Here is an 18,281-nt window from a genome sequence, read left to right as displayed (position 1 = left end):
AGGGAGTCACGGAGGGAGTGGTCTTTATGGAATGCTGATAGGGGAGGGGTGGGAAATATATCCCTGGTGGTGGGGTCTGTTTGGAGGTGGCGGAAATGACGGCGGATGATACGTTGTACATGGAGGTTGGTGGGGTGGTAGGTGAGGACCAGTGGGGTTCTGTCCTGGTGGCGATTGGAGGGGCGGGGCTCAAGGGGGGAGGAGCGGGAAGTGGAAGAGATGCGGTGGAGGGCATCGTCAACTACGTCTGGCGGGGATGATACGTTGTACATGATTATATTTTCCCCAGCACCCATGTTCTGTGTGCACAGGTGTGAGACACAGTGGGTTTTTTTTTTAGAGTCAGTTCCCTAAACTGAGGAGATTCTAAATCTCCTGGTTATGATTAGAGTACTTAGTGTGGGAACAGGCCCTTCGGCCCAACCCTCCGAAGAGCAACCCACCCAGACCCATTCCCCTACATTTACCCCTTCACCTAACACTACAGGCAATTTAGCATGACCAATTCACCTAACCTGCACACATTTTTGGACTGTGGGAGGAAATCAAAGCACCGGACGAAACCCATGCAGACACTAGGAGAATGTGGAAACTCCACACAGACAGTTGCCTGAGATGGGAATTGAACCTGGGTCTCTGGCGCTGTGAGGCAACAGTGCTAACCACTGTGCCACCATACCGCCCATTTTTTTCTTTTTTTAAAAAATGTTTTACCCCCACACTACCGCCTAACTGTCCTAGTGCTTATACTTTCCCAAGTACCCATGTTGTGTGTATGTAGGTGTCTCCTGGTTTTTTTTTTCTGCCTTCCCTAAACAAGGGGAAAGAAAAAGACAAAACTCTCCTCCAAAACCCAAGAACCAACAGCAGCAGGAACGCACTGACTGTGGCCCAGCCAACTCAGGGTCAGTTCTCTAAACTGAGGATTTCCTGATTATATATTTTCTTTCTTTTTTCCTAACTGTGGTAGGGCTTATATTTTCCCCAGGACCCACGATGTGGGTGTGTGCAGTTGTGAGACAGTTATTTTGGTCAGCCAGGTTTTCCCAACTACCACAATTAAGGATCTTGTAGTCAACGAGGTCCACCTGATTCCAATCACTACAGTATGATAACATGGATTATTGATCAGCTAAGTATATGCTTGATCACAGAATAGTGCTGTGAAAGTATTGTACGGTTAGTTAGATGACACAAAGGTGGTAACAGTTGAGCAAGCTAAGGTAGATGTCAAAATTTGTTAGAACTAAGAGATGAGCTTCTTTCCAAAAAAAAAAACAAATCCTAAAGAGCAATTGATCAAACTCTCCATGGTGAATTACATATTTGTGATGCCTACCAGTGATCAAACTGATCATTGTTGGGAAGTGGACAGTGTTAAAGTTTGAAGACATAGCCTTGGCAGTATGGAAAGCTTACCTCAGAACATAGTTAGCTATGGATCAGTGAAAGTCAAAATGAAGACTGTTGCCTGTGAAATATGCTGTACAGATACTTTGACCAGTTTATTCTTAACAAAACACTTTTACCCAGATACTGTTACTGCATGAGACAAACAAAAGGGCTGCGGTTCAGACTTCATTTTATTAAAACATGCAGCAGGTAAAGAAATAACTCCTACACAACAAATTAAGTTAACTTTTCCAAATCTAGGCTGACTGCCTAAAACAACACATCTACAAGCCACTCTGGTGAACTTGTTTGGGCTGCTGGATCAAATTCACTGAGCTCTGTCAAGGGGTGCTCTCAAGGTCAATTTGGTACGAAGGTGCGTCTCACATTAAATCTTTGCCGGCTGAATCTTTGCTGAGGGAATGGTTGCCAGGTGCCCCTTGTTATCCCCATTTCTGAGCCCTGCTGGAATGTTCTTTGGCTTCAATCAATAGGGTCACAGTGCTCAATGAGGTTAGGCCAGGGATCCTGGGTGTACCCATCCCATTTCCAAAGTAGGATTACTCCACGGTATCAATGGTCTGGTCAATACTGGGGAACATACAAACATAATGTTTCTCTGTAATGTTCTGGCTGAGTACCTCTTAATTAGATTCGGATCATAATGCCCCTCTTATTGTTAATGTCAAACACCTCTGTTCAAAATGCAAGGCAGGCAAGGGCTAATCCCTGTTGGATTTTGACCTATGGTTACTTTTGCCTCTTTGCATTCTATTATATTTTGCTTACAGTGAGTGTTAAGTCAATTTTATGTTAGGCCTAGTTTCTTAGGCCATTGGCCACTTAGCCATAGAGTCACAGAATCATATAGCATAGAAACAGACCCTTCAGTTAGGGCAGTTGAGAGTTACAAGTTAGCGAGGAAGGACATAAAGAGAGACCTAAGAAGAGCCAGGAAGGGACATGAGACGTCTTTGGCAGGTAGGATCAAGGAAAACCCTAAAGCTTTCTATAGTAAGTCAGGAATAAAAGAATGACGAGAATAAAAGATTAGGACAGTAGTGGGACGTTGTGCGTGGAGTCGGAAGAGATAGGAGAAGCGCTAAATGAATATCTTTTGTCAGTATTTCCACAGAAAAAGGCGAGGAGAAAACTGAGATACAGACTATTATACTAGATGGGATTGAGGTTCACAAGGAGGAGATGTTAGCAATTCTGGAAAGTGTGAAATTCTGGGCCAGATGGGATTTATCCCAGGATTCTCTCGGAAGCTAGGGAGGAGATTGCAGAGCCTTTGGCTTTGATCTTTATGTCGTCAATGTCTACAGGAATAGTGCCAGAAGACTGGCGAATAGTAAATGTTGTTCCCTTGTTCAAGAAGGGGAGTAGAGACAACCCTGGAAATTATAGACCAGTGAGCCTTACTTTGGTTGTGGGTAAAGGGTTGGAAAGAATTATAAGAGATAGGATTTATAATCATTTAGAAAAGAATAATTTGATTAGGGATAGCCAACACGGTTTTGTAAAGGGTAGCTCATGCCTCACAAACCTTATTGAGTTCTTTGAGAAGGTGACCAAACAGGTGGATGAGGGTAAAGCAGTTGATGTCGTGTTTGATAAGGTTCCCCATGGTAGACTATTGCACAAAATATGGAGGCATGGGATTGAGGCTGATTTAATGGTTTTGATTGTCTAGCTGTAAGAAGACAGAGGGTAGTGGTTGATGGGAAATGTTCATTCTGGAGTTCAGTTACTCATGGTGTACTGCAAGGACCTATTTTGGGGCCACTGCAGTTTGTCAATTTAATAAATGACCTGGAAGAGGATGTAGAAGGATAGGTTAGTAGATTTATGGACTAAGGTCCATAAATCTAAGGTTGGTGGAGTTGTGGATAGTGCTAAAGTATGTTGTTGGTTACAGATGGATATAGATAAGCAGCAGAGCTGGGCTGAGAGGTGGCAAATGGAGTTTAATGTGGAAACTTGTGAGGTGATTCACTTTGGAAAGAGTAACAGGAAGACAGAGTGTTGGGCTAATGGTAGAATTCTTGGCAGAGTAGATGAGCAGAGAGATCTCGGTTTCCATGTGCATAGATCCCTGAAAGTTGCCACCCAGTTTGATAGGGTTGTAAAGAAGACCTATGGTGTGTTCGCTTTTATTGGTAGAGGGATTGAGTTTCGGAGCCATGAGGTAATGTTGCAGCTGTACAAAACTCTGGTGTGGCCGCATTAGGAGTATTGCGTACAGTTCTGGTCACTGCATTATAGGAAGCATGTGGAAGCAATGGAAAGGGTTCAGAGGAGATTTACTAGGATGTTGCCTGGTATAGAGGGAAGGTCTTATGACAAAAGGCTGAAGGACTTGAGGCTGTTTTTGTTAGAGAGAAGAAGGTTAAGAGGTAACTTAATAAATGCTTACAAGATGATCAGAGGGTTAGATAGGGTCGACAGTGAGAGCCTTTTTCCTCGGATGGTGATGGCTAGCATAAGGAGACACAGCTTTAAATTGAGGGGTGATAGATATAGGACAGACTTCAGAGGTAGGTTCTTTACTCAGAGTAGTAGGAGCGTAGAATGCCCTACTGCAACAGATTTCTCAGTTTGTGATTTTGGGATCCTTGAAGTGGGAGAAGGGGCAGGGGGGTGGGGGAGTAGCCCCAAGTCGTGGTCCACAGAGGCATCAATGACATAGGTAGGAAGAGAGATGGGATTTAATGCAGAAATTCAGGGAGCTAGGGTGGAAGCTTAGTGCCAGAACAGAGTTATTATCTCTGGTTTGTTGCCTGTGCTATGTGTTAGCAAGGTGAGGAATAGAGAGAGAGAGGAGTTGAACATGTGGCTACAGCAATGGTGCAGAAGCGAGAGTTTTGGATTCCTGGATAATTGGGGCTCTTTCTGGAATAGGTGGGACCTCTACAAACAGGACAGTCTTCACCTGAACCAGAGGGGTACCAATATCCTGGGGGGGAGTTTGCTAATGCATTTCAAGTGGGTTTAAACTAATTCAGCATGGGGATGGGAACCAAAATTGTAGTTTGAGTATATGGGAGGTTGAGAGTCGTGAGATCAGAACTAAGGTTTCAAGGTCGTAAGAAGGCACCGGCAAGCAAGGAGGTGGTTTGACGTGTGTCCATTTCAATGCCAGGAGCATCTGGAATAAGGTGGGTGAACTGGCAGCATGGGTTGGTCCCTGGGATTGCGATGTTGTGGCCATTTCAGAGACATGGGTAGAGCAGGGACAGGAATAATTCATGCAGGTTCTGGGATTTAGATGCTTCAGTAAGAACTGAGGAAATGGTAAAAGAGGGGATGGGGTGATAGTCAAGGACAGTATTATGGTTGCAGAAAGGACGTTTGAGGACTCATCTACTGAGGGTAGTATGAGGTGAGATTAGAAATAGGAAAGGCGAGGTTACCCTGATGGGGATTTTCTATGAGCCTCCGAATAGTTTCAGAGATGTACAGGATAGGATAGCAAAGATGATCCTGGATAGTAGCAAGAGTGACAGGGTAGTTGTCTTTAACTTTCCAACTATTGACTAGGAATGCTATAGTTCCAAGTATTTTAGATGAGTCAGTTTTTGTCAATGTGTGCAGGAGGGTTTCCTGACACAGACCAACAAAGGGTGAGGCCACATTGGATTTGGTACTGGATAATGAACCCAGCCAGGTGTTAGATTTGGAGGTAGGTGAGCACTTTGGTGATAGTGACCACAATTCAGTTATGTTTACTTTAGCAATGGAACGGGATAGGTATAAACCGCAGGACAAGAGTTATAGCTGGGGGAAAGGCAATTACAATGCGATTAGGCAAGATTTAGGATGCATAGGATGGGGAAGGAAACTGCAGGGGATGGGCACAATTGAAATGTGGAGCTTATTCAAGGACCAGCTACTGTGTGTCCTTGATACCTGTTTATACCTGTTATGCAGGGAGGAAGTTGTTGAGCACAGGAGCCGTGGTTTACTAAAGAAGTTGAATCTCTTAAGAGGAAGAAGAAGGCTCATGTTAGGATGAGATGTGAAAGCTCAGTTAGGGCGCTTGAGAGTTACAAATTAGCCAGGAAAGACTGAAAGAGAGAGCTAAGAAGAGCCAGGAGGGGACATAAGAAGTCGTTGGCAGATAGGATCAAGGAAAACACTAAAGCTTTCCATAGGTACATCGGGAATAAAAGAATGACTAGAGCAAAATTAGGGTCAATCAAGTATAGTTATTGGAAATTGTGTGTGGAGTCAGAGGAAATAGGGAAGTGCTAAATGAATACTTTTCATCCGTATTCACACTGGAAAAAGACAATTTTGTCACGGAGAATACTGAGATACAGGCTACTAGACTAGATGGGATTGAGGTACACAAGGAAGAGGTGTTAGCAATTCTGGAGATTGTGAAAATAGATAAGGCCCCTGGGCCGGATGGGATTTATCCAAGGACTCTCTGGGAAGCCAGGGAGGAGATTGCAGAGCCTTTGACGTTGATCTTTATGTCGTCATTGTCTACAGGAATAGTGCCAGAAGACTGGAGAATAGCAAATAATGTTCCCTTGTTCAAGAAGGGGAGTGGGGCCAACAATGGAAATTATAGACCAGTGAGCCTCACTTCAGTTGTGGGTGAAGTGCTGGAAATGGTTATAAGAGATCGGATTTATAATCATCTAGAAAAGAATAAGTTGGTTAGGGATCATCAACATAGTTTTGCTTAGGGTAGATTCTGCCTCACAAACCTTATTGAGTTCTTTGAGAAGGTGACCAAACAGTTGGATGACAGTAAAGTAGTTGATGTGTGTGTATGGATTTCAGTAAGGCATTTGATAAGGTTCCCCACAGTAGACTATTGCACAAAATACAAAGGCATGGGATTGAAGGTGATTTAGCAGTTTGGATCAGAAATTGTTTAACTGAAAGAAGACAGAGGGTGGTGGTTGATGGGAAATATTCATCCTGGAGTTCAGTTACTAGTGGGGTACCACAGGGTCCACCGTTGTTTGTCATTTTTATAAATGACCTGGCTGACAGTGTAGAAGGATGGGTTAGTAAATATGCAGATGATACTAAGATCGATAGAGTTGTGGATAGTGACAAAGGATGTTGTCGGTTACAGAGAGACATAGATAAATTGCAGAGCCGGGCTGAGAGGTGGTAAGTGGAGCTTATTGTGGAAAAGTGTGAGGTGACTCACTTTGGAAGAAGCAACAGGAATGCAGAGTACTGGGCTAATGATAAGATTCTTGGTAGTGTAGATGAGTATAGAGAGCTCAGTGTCCAGGTACATAGATCCTTGAAAGTTGCCACCCAGTTTGATACAGTTGTAAGAAGGCGTATGGTGTGTTCGCTTTTATTAGTGGAGGGATTGAGTTTCAGAACCATGAGGTCATGCTGCAGCTGTACAAACCTCTAGTACAACCACACTTAAGAGTATTGCGTACAGTTTTGGTTGCCGCATTTATAGGAAGGAAGCTTTGGAAAGGGTTAAGAGGAGATTTACGAGGATGTTACCTGGTACAGAGGGAAGTTCTTACACGGAAAGGCTGAGGGACTTGAGGCTGTTTTTGTTGGAGAGAAAGAAGTTGACAGGTGATTTAATTGTGACATATAAGATAATCAGAGGGTTAGATAGTGTGGACAGTGAGAGCCTTTTTCCTCAGACGGCGATACCTAGCAGGAGGGGACATAGCTTTAGATATAGGACAGATGTCAGAGGTAGTTACTTTACTCAGAGTAGTAGTGTGTTGGAATGCACTGCCTGCAATAGGCATATGGACAAGAACGGAATAGTGTAGATTAGCTGGGCTTCAGATTGGTTTCGCAGGTCAGTGCAATATCGAGGGCTGAAGGGCCTGTACTGCGCTGTAATGTTCTATGTTCTATGTTCTAATAGTGGATTCGCCAGCATTAAAGGCACTTAATTGGCCATTGGATAAACATATGAATGATATTGGAATAGTGTCAGTTTGATGGGCTTTAGATTGGTTTCACAGGTCAGTGCAGCATTGAGGGCCGAAGGGCCTGTACTACGCTGTAATGTTCTATGTTCTTAGTCCATACCGAACATTAACCCCAAATTAAACTAGTCCCACCTGCCTGCGCTTGGCCCATATCCCTCCAAATATTTCTTGTTCACGTACTTATCCAAATGTCTTTTAAATGTTGTACCCACATCCATTACTTCCTCTGGAAGTTCATTCCACACAAAATACACTCTCTGTGTAAAAATGTTGCCTTTCATGTCTTTTTTTTAAATTTTCCCCTCTCACCTTAAAGATGTGTCCCCAGTCTTGAAATTCCCCATCCAAGGGAAAAGACACCTACCATTCATCTTATTTATACCACTCATGACTTTATAAATATCTATAAGATTACCCCTCAACTTCTTTTACTCCAGAGGAAAAATGTCCCAGACTATCCAGCCTCTTATTGTAACTCAAAACCTGCATTCCAGGCAACATGCTGGTAAACCTCTTCTCCAGTTTAATAATATCCTTCCTATAACTGGGTGACCAGAACTGGACACTGTACCACTGTCACCTGCAAAACTTACTAACCATGCTTTCTATATTCTCATCTAAATCATTTAAATACATGGCAAACAAAAATAGACCCAGCACTGATCCCTGTGGAACACCACTTATAACAGGCTCCCATCCACCCTCCACCACTACTCTGTCTCCTGCCATTAAGCCAACGTTGTATTCAGTTGGCATGCTCACCCTGAGTCCCATGCGATCTAACTTTATTAATTAGTAAATGCAGAAACTTGAAAAAAAGGCATTACTAAAGTCCAAGTAAACAACCACTCTGCCTTCATCAATCTTCTTGCTTATCATAGAATCCCCACAATATGGAAGGAGGCTATTCAGCCCATCGAGTCCACACTAATCCTCTGAAAAGCATCCCATCCAGACCCACTCCCCTAACCCTATACCTCTGCATTTCCTGTGACTTACATTTCACCTTCACATCCCTGGACATTTTGGGCTATTTAGAATGGCCAGTCTAACATCTTTAGACTGTGGGAAGAAAGCAGAGTAGACATGGGGAGAATCTGCAAACTCCACACAGACAATCACCCAAAGCTGGGATTGAACCCAGGTCTGAGGTACTGTGAGTCAGCAGTGCTAACCACTAAGCAACCATGCCGTCCTCAAAAGGTTACTTCCTCAAAAACACAATCAAGTTTGTGAAACATGATTTTCCTCACAAAAAAACCACATTGACTATCCTTAATCATTCCTTGCCTCTTTCAATACATATCAATCCTATCTTTCAGAATCACCTCCAAAAATGTATCTACCACCGAAGTCAGACTCACGGGTCTATGTTCCCAGGCTTCTCCTTGTATCCATTGACATTGCCTCAGCTGTTGACATCAAGATTGCATTTGACTTAGCGTGGCATAAAGGAGCACCCAGCAAAACTGAAATCAATGGATATCGGGGGGAAACTCACCACTGGGGTTGGAGTCACACTCAGCACATAGGATGATGATTGTGGTTGTTGGGGTTGATTGTTGGGGTTGTCTCAACCCCAGGACATCACTGCAGGCTCAACCTTCTTCAGTTGCTTCGTCAATTACCTTCTCTCCATCATAATGTCTGAGGTGGGGGTGTTCACTGATGATTGCATAATGTGCAGCACCATTCATGATTCCTCAGATGCTGAAACAGTCCATGTTCAAATGCAACAAAACCTGGACAATATCCAGGCTTGGGTTGACAAGTGGCAAGTAACATTCATGCTACACAAATGCCAAGCAATGACCATCCCCCAGCGAGTGAGAATCTAATCATTTCTTCTTGACATTCAATGGCATTACATCACTGAATAGTCCGCTATCAATACCCTGGGGGCTACCAGAAACTGAACAGGACTAGCCATAAAAATACAGTGGCTACACAAGCAGGTCAGAGGTGAGGAATATTACAGCAAGTACCTCATTGCCTGACTGCCAGAGTCTGCCCACCACATTCAAGGAACAAGTCCAGAGTATAAACAACACTCAAGAAACTTGAAACCATCTGGACAAAGCAGTCCACTTGATTGGCATCACATCCACAAAAATCAATTCCACCCACCACAGATGCTCAGTTGCAGTAGTGTGTCCTTTCTACAAGATGCACTGAAGAAATTCACCAAGGCTCTTTAGACAGCACCTTCCAAATCCACAAATTCTTATTCCTCAAAGATAAGGGCAGACATTAGAACACCTGCAAGTTCCATTCCATTGCCATTCCTTCAACCGCACTGGGTCAAAATCCTAGAATTCCTTCTCTAAGGGCATTGTGGGTCTACATGCAGTATGTAAACTGCAACAGTTCAGAAAGGAAGCTCACCACCATCTTCTCAACAATAACTAGGGATGGGCAACAAATGCTGGCCAGCCAGCAATACGTAAGTCCCATGAATTAATTTAAAAATCAAAGTACAGAGAAATAGATCTTCGCAGAATGACTAATTGAAGATTAGTCCTAGTTGGAAATGATTAAGGTTTGAAAATCCTTGATACTAATTTCAGTTGAAGCAATGTTTCTGTAATCTGGTTATTTGATTTACATCCATGAACCAAGGACTGCCCTGGAGTTAATGACTGCTTCATGTTCACAGTTCCATCATTAACACATCGAGTTAAATCCTTACAATCCCCTCAAACCAAAATAAAAGGTTATGGCATTTGTTCTAATCTATCTGACAGTGCCGTGCATCGGAAATAATGATTTTGAATTTGTCTCGGAGCACAATATTTGTATTGTAACACAGTAACTTTGAAGTGGTGCATACAGGGCCAGGGGGATTATTGGTTCTGACGAATGACTGCCCATTAGGATGGTGGAGGTGTGATGAGTTGTGATGTTCTTGCACCTGGTTCTGTGACATCAAGCTGCAGACTGTTGAAGTTAACACATGTAAACAAATGCTTTTGTTCTCCAGAAGAAAGGCTGTCCCAGAGTGAACATTACTGGCCCGGCTGTCTGAACACTGCCACCATTGTTCAGTCAGATTCGCTCCTTCTCGCTTTTCTTGTCAAAGTTTAATTACCAAAAGTGAACGTTTCACAGGCCTATTTCGCACTCCAGCGCCTCTCCGACACTTGAGAAACAAGCAAGATCATGAATAACAGACCAAGACAGAACAACACATCCAGCCAGGGAGAGTGGGAAAGGCTGGCAGCAGGGAGGAGACTGAGAGAAAGAGGGGAGATGGAATGGGAGTTCAGTGAAAAATGAGAGAAACAGGGCAAAATGGAAGTAAAGGGTGAGAGACCAGTCCTGAGCTGAACTCAACTCTCTTAAAGACCTAAAGATATTTATGAGACTGCAATGAGACCATGGCATGGTCTCCGAATGGTTAACAACTGGGTCTCAGTGCTGTTGGAAAAATTAAACTGACTAAACAAATTATACATTTTGCTAAATGTGTTTTGATCTGAAGTTGAGTCTCCAGCCTAGTTGAATAGTTGGTATGTGACCGAAGTGCCCCTTGATTTGTGTGTGGGGGTAGTCAGCACAGATCTAAAAATAATGATGAACATCCTCTTCCCAGTCCCGGCACCAGGTTCACTCTTGGAGCCCAGCCAGAGTGTTCTGTGCTCACTGTGAGTGTCAATTCCACAAACAGACACTGGCAAATCAATTGATGCAGCAATAAACACAGAGAATGCTGAAGAAACTCAACAGGACTGGCAGCAACTGTGGACAAAGAAAGAGAGTTAATGTTTTGAGTCTGGTATCGCTTTTCTTCACTCTGATCACTCCCTGGATCACTCAGTAACTGAGTAACTCAGTCATTGTGTCAGTGCAGCAGGCTGAAAGGAGCTACCCTGCCCATGTTGGTGAATGCTGAGCTGCCTAAAATAGAGTTAATCAGCGTTTTCCATGACCTGAGGAAATGACACTGGACTGAGCTCAGAATTGCTGAGGTAAATGTGGTTGGACACAGTAAGCAATAGGAGTACTGGAGTAATACTTGCTGACACTGCATTGCAATCAGTGGCTGTCGAGATGGAGTGACTCTTCTGGGGCTTTCTGTTGGACAAACTCCAGAGTTTTTAATCAACTCTTCTGCTGAACATGAATGGACTGGTTCAATCGCAAGGAAAGTCCTTTCTGAACAGAGTACAAAGAGGACCATGAAGAATTAGAAATGCCTCAACATCATATGTAGCCAACCAGCCCCAAACAGAATAACAGGGAAGAGATAGAAATGACTTCCAGCTTTCTGTCATCACTCTGCCCATAAACCAGGACTCCAGGATTGAAAGATTCTCTATCAACCTCAATCTCCAAGTTTACTCTTAGCGTCAAAGTGTGTAGCAATTTCACCCATTCACCCAATGACTATGCAGATAAGGTATAGAATTGGCTGCACTTGCTTTGCACTCTTGCCATCATCTGATGTAAAGTGATAATGATCTGTAGCTATTCCCAGGAAAGAATTGTCTACTATCACTGCTGTTCCTTGAACACAGTGATAATGAAAGTCAAACTGTAAAAGAAATGACCAGAAACCTTGGCACTGACAATTCCAACAATCAATTCCTTGAATTTGAGAGCTGACAGGTAGGATTTTGGAGGGAAGTATCCATGAGCTCCTGGAGAGCAGGAGTTTGAGACTGACTTTTATTTCAAAGAGAATGGAGTATGAAAGTGTGGAGTTATTGCTAAAACTATACAAAGAATTAAATAAGAGATGGAAATGTGTTGCTGGAAAAGCGCAGCAGGTCAGGCAGCATCTAGGGAACAGGAGAATCGACGTTTCGGGCATTAGCCCTTCTTCAGGAACCCGAATGCCCGAAACGTCGATTCTCCTGTTCCCTAGATGCTGCCTGACCTGCGCTTTTCCAGCAACACATTTCCATCTCTGATCTCCAGCATCTGCAGACCTCACTTTCTCCTCAAAGAATTAAATAAGCCACACCTAGAATACTGTGAACAGTTTTGGTCCCCTTACTTAAGGAAAGATGTACTGGCACTGAAGGTAATCCAGTCAAGGTTCACAAGGTGGATCCTAAGCATAGGGAGATTTTCCATCAGGAGAGGTTGAGTAGTTTGGGCTTATATTCATTGAAGTTCACAAGAATGAGAGGTGACCACATTGAAACATATCAGAGTCTTTGCAGGCTTGACAGGACAGTGCCTGAGAGGTTGTATCTCTTTGACGGAGAATCTGGGACCAGAAGACGTCATCTCAGAGTAATGGGGTCTCCCAGGTAAGACAGAGGTGAGGAGAATTTCCTCCCTCAGTGAATCTGGACTATAGAGGCTGGGTCATCAAGTATATTAAAAACTGAGATGAGACAGATTTTTAATCAGTCAGGGAATTGATAGCTATTGGGAAAAGGCAAGAAAGCGAAATTAAAGATTGTTAGATGAGCCATGATCTCATAGAATGGCAAAGCATAATAATGGATGGCACAGTGATTAGCACTGCTGCCTCAGTGCCAGGGACCCAGGTTTGATTCCACCTCAGGCAACTGTATGGAGTTTGCACATTCTCCCCGTGTCTCTGTGTATGTTTCTTCCAGGTGCTCTGGTTTCCCCCAACAATCCAATGATGTGCAGGTTAGGTGGATTGGCCATGCTAAATTGCCCATAGTGTTCAGGGATGTGTAGGCCAGGTGCATTAGTCAGGGGAAATATAGAGTAATAGGTGCAGGGGAATGGGTCTGGGTGGGGTACTTCAGAAGGTCAGTGTGGAATTATTGGCCTGTTTCCACACTGTAGGGCTTCTAATTTTAATTCAGGCTGAATGGTTTCCTTTTGCTCCTATATCTTATGCTTTTATTTTCTGTCTGGATGAAGGATCTTAAAAGAAATGTTCTTTTTCTCTTGATTAGATTAGATTACATTACATTACAGTGTGGAAACAGGCCCTTCGGCCCATCAAGTCCACACCGACCCGCCGAAGTGCCGAAGCGCAACCCACCCATACCCCTACACCTACATTTACATTTTATCCCTTACTTAACACTACAGGCAATTTAGCATGGCCAATTCACCTAACCTGCACATCTTTGGACTGTGGGAGGAAACTGGAGCACCCGGAGGAAACCCATGCAGACACGGGGAGAACTTGCAAACTCCACACAGTCAGTCGCCTGAGGCGGGAATTGAACCCGGGTCTCTGGCGCTGTGAGGTAGCAGTGCTAACCACTGTGCCACCGTGCCGCCCACCAAATCGACACCTTGGATCGACACCTCCCAAAACCTAACATGGTAGAACCTCAGTGGGAGTGTCTATTTGGGCTTCAGGAGTCAGGATAATTGGGGGCAAGGGGAAAGGGGTTCTTCCCCTCTGAACTTTGTTGCAGAGGTGATCACTGGGGCCCATTGCCATAATCTTCATTGAACTATCTATAATCAATCATCTCCATAACATACCTGACTTTCTAACCAGCCATATTACCGAGCAGGTAGAAAGCTGTTTTACTATTCCCCACCCAGGAATTAATTGCTGCTTATAGGAACTCATCAGTTTTTCCTGGGAAACAAGCTCCCACTAATATTTCCAGCCCCTCAAACTTAAACAGCCTGGTAGACAAATAACAGGAATGGCTATGTTTCATGAATGCATTCCTAATTCTTATCTGAATCCCATGTTTGAGGACATTGTGAACAGGTCTAAATTTCTGAGGATTAGTTATGAGGAATTCTACCTCACAGCCCAGGCAATTAGGCTTTGATGATAACATGAAGGTAGGAGATTTGGAAGTGGGTTTGGGATTAATGGACTGCTGAACTGGAGAATTGAACACTGTTGTAGGGCCTCAAATAAAGGATCACTGGGAGTTTACTTCCAGAGACCTGATCAGGTCAACCAGAGTACAGGATCACAAATGAATAGAGAAGAGGTAGTACCCAATGTCTCTCTGGGAGGCATATGATTTATGGTGCGAAAGGGTTAATCTTGCTGTAAACACCAGTCCCTGTGGTGATGGCCCAAGGGCCTGGACAGAGTAAAGAAGGAGGTTATAGAAAACAGACCTGAGGCTAGTGTGCTCCTGTCTTGATGTTTGTTATATTCATGGAATTTGTAAATAGTTGCAGGTGATACATTAAACTCCCAGTTGTTTACTCATCAATTCTTCTAGTTAGACCAGAAACATGGCTATTGTCACCCACAATAGGGAAATTCAGGTTTGAAGGAGCCCACACATAACACAGACTAACCACATGATCTGGACTGAAGGGTGCGAATGCTTCGTATTGAGGCCTGGAAGATTTGGAAAGCAGTCCTGGTCCTTCTGGCCACAAGGTGATTTCAGAAGGATGTAATTGTCATCACTTATACTATAACCCAGCCAGCATCTACAACCCTTACTTATGTCATTATCAAAGCTCCCACACCCTCAACGCTTTGAAACCTAAATGAAGGCAGTCTCATTATTGAATTTGTGCTTGCTAAATTTTAATCCACAGAGAGTGGACTCCATTAAATCCCATCCACAGTCACCCTTGTGATGTTTGAAAGACAGCAACCAATTTACATACAGCAAGTTCCTACCACAGCCATCAAGCTGACCAACCATCCCGGATTTGAAGCAAATACTAAACGAAAATGGAAAGAGCTATGGACGCTGTAAATCAGAAACAAAAACAGAAATTGCTGGAAAAGTTCAGCAGGTCTGGCAGCACCAGTGGAGAGAAGTTAGAGTTAACATTTCGGGTCCGGTGACCCTTCCTCAGAACTGATGGTACCACACCCTTCAGCTCCTACAACCTTCTTGACTTATTCTTTGAGGGATGGCCACCCTGGTTATAATGATCAGACAAACTGTTTTTGTGAATGTTGTTCAGGTCATTAGGAACCTCCATTCTTTCTTCAAAAGTGAGGCTGGGCCTCTTCCACCAAGCTAAGCCACCAGGGAGGGTTTTGTTTAAGATTCATTGCAAAGGGCACAATCTGATATTGCAGCATAGCTTCTGTACCATACTGAAGTGTCAGACTGGATTCTTTTGCTTAAAATCAAAAATGAGCCTTAAACTCAGAACCCTGTGATCTCAAGGGAAGCATGTGACTGAGCCACACCTGCCTGTCCTCATTCACAGAGCCATAAAGCCATTTGGCCCATCAAGTCCATACTGCGACTGCACCCTGACCCTGTGGAATGATCCAGTCAGCCCCACTCCCCAGTTCTAGTTCGTTGTCCTTAGATTTGTTTTCCTTATGTCTTATCGAATTTGTTGATCATAGCCATCTTTGTTGGTGACAAGTTTCAAGACATTATCAGATGCTGTGTTAAAAAAAGTTCTTTCAGCCATTCCCCCTTATCATTGCCCAACGTTTTATCCCCATATGCTCTAGTCCATGCACCATCAGACAACAGAAGGGGATTTCAATATCTACAATATTGGAATTTGACATAATCCTGTACATCTTGATCAAAACTTCCCCCAGTCTCTCTGGTTCTGAGCAAAACAACTCCAGTTTTTTTCAATTTGTTCTTAAAGTCAAAATCGTCTACCACTGGAGCCATTCTGGTAATATTTCACTGCACCCTCTCGAGAACCCTCATACCTTGATTGCTTTCTATGATAGTGAATTCCCCAGGCTCACAACTGTCTGTGTGAAATAATTTCTTCTCATCTCAGTCATAGTCATTGAGACTTCTATCATGGCATCAGACCCTTTAGTCCAACTAGTCCATGCCAACCAAGTTTTCCAAACTAAACTATTCCAACTTACCTGCGTTTGGCCCATATCCCTCTAAACCTCTCCTGTTTATGTCCCTGTCCAAATGTCTTTTAAATGTATATATCTTCATCTACCAATTCCTCTGGCAGTTCATTCCACTTACAAATCATCTTCTGTGTGAAAATGTTCCCCCTTATGTCCATTTCAAATCTTTCTCTTTTTACCGTAAAAATATGCCCAGTAGTTTTGAACTGCCCCATCCCAGGGAAAAGACCTTTGCTATTCACCATATCTATGCCCCTCATGATTTGATAAACCTCTATAAGACTGTAACCCCTGGTTCTGGATTCCCCTATCACTGGGAACATCCTTCTGCATCTACTCTGTCTGTACCTGTTAAAATTTTATAGGTTTCTGTGTGACTCCACCTCAATCTTCTGAACTCCAATGAATATAACCCTAACAAATTCAACTTCTCCTCATACATCAGTCCTGCCATTTCAAGAATCAGTCTGCGAAACATTCAAATGCACTCCGTCTGTAGAAATAACATCCTTCCTCGGATAAAGAGACCGATATTGTGCACGATACTCGAGGTGTGGTCTCTACATTACTGCCTCTGCTAAGAACCCTGATATCGGAGATCCCATGAGTGTTCTGTTGGTTTGTCTGTACGTTTTGTTGTTGAAGGTGAAGTGTGTGGTAAGGCATAGGTCCAGTACCTTGACGATACTGTGCTTGCTGATGAAGTTAGTGGTGTTTGATGTATGTGTCTTTGAGTCTTCTAATAGTGTAGTCAGTGTTTCATTGGCCAGGTTAATGTTGATTGATGTAAGCAGGTCTGTTACATCAAAGGAGACCATTATTTCATCCTCTTCTATCTTAGTGTCTTTAATGGTTTTCAGGAATTCTTGGGTGGAGTGGATGGAGTGGCGTGAGTCTTCTACTAAATGTTTTAGTCTTTGATGTAGCTCCTTGGCCAATCTGTAAGTTGGTGTACCAGGTAGCGAGACTGTGGGTCTGAGGGGGGTTCCTTGTTTGTGAATTTTGGGTAATCCGTAGAAGTGTGGTGTGTATGATCAGTCTGGTTTCATTTTTTTTGGAAGTTGGTCTTATTTATTTCTCCAGCTTTTCCAGCATTCCTACCAGAACTCTATCAATAAACTCATCGAGTTAGACTCCATCCACCAACCCCTGAGAAAGAGTACAGGAAATGACTTCACCACAGGAAATGACATCACCGACCCAAAGAAACCCAAACATATAAATAGAAAGCATAAATCATCAGCAGTGCTTTGCCCACAGGTCCACTGAAAATGTTATCTAGTAGGGTGACGAAATGTCTGAAATGAACCTTCCAGCTCAGCGAGCAAACATACATCCACATCCATGGCTTGTGACTTGGAGACGAATTTGCAGGTGATAGTAGTCCCATGTATCAGTTGCCCTTTTCCAGATGGTTGGTGGATGAGGTGCCAATCAAATGGTGTGCTTTGTCCTGGTGTTGAGCTTCCTGAGTGTTGTTGGAGCTGCTCTCATCCAGAAAAATGGGGAGTATTCCATCACACTCCTAACTTGTGCCCATTTTGGAGATTGGAATCATCGCTTCCAGGGCCTGGTTGAGAGTGAAAATGATGTCAGGGGCTGCTGGACAGGCTTTGAGGAGTTAGGAGGTAAGTTATTTACTGCAGGATTCCCAGCTTCTGTCCAGTTCCTGTAGCCATTCTATTTATATGGTGAGTCTAGTTGAGTTTCTAGCCAATAGTAACCCCTAGGATGTTGGCAATGGGGGACTCAGTGATGGTAATACCATTGAATTTCAAAGGATGATGGTTAGATTTCCTCTTGATGGAGATGATCTTTGCCTGATAGTTGTGAATCACAAATGTTACATCCCCCCCCCCCCCCCCCCCCCACATCAGCCTAAGACTGGTTGTTGTCCAGGTCATGCTGTATGAAGCTGCTGAAGCAGTGTGCACTCAGAAGCTACCCTTTGGAATCCAGGAGGTCAGTAATTTGCATCTATCTGTGGGATAATACCATTTGATCAAATCCCTCCCAACACCCATCCCGTGAGGCCTCTGACCTTCTTCCCAAGGCTTTGGATGTCCTACTCCCATGACTTTCATCAGAACCCCACATTATATTCCATCTCTTCACCCCCATTGACACCTTTGATTAATCTCAGATCATCCAACATGAGATCAGCAGTTCAGCCCAGGACCATTTCCCCTTCCACTAAATCGACAACCACGATCCTCCCC

The sequence above is a fragment of the Chiloscyllium plagiosum genome, chromosome 36 (genome assembly GCF_004010195.1).
Source record: "Chiloscyllium plagiosum isolate BGI_BamShark_2017 chromosome 36, ASM401019v2, whole genome shotgun sequence".
In the NCBI taxonomy this organism is placed as follows: domain Eukaryota; kingdom Metazoa; phylum Chordata; class Chondrichthyes; order Orectolobiformes; family Hemiscylliidae; genus Chiloscyllium; species Chiloscyllium plagiosum.
This window is presented reverse-complemented; position numbering follows the sequence as displayed.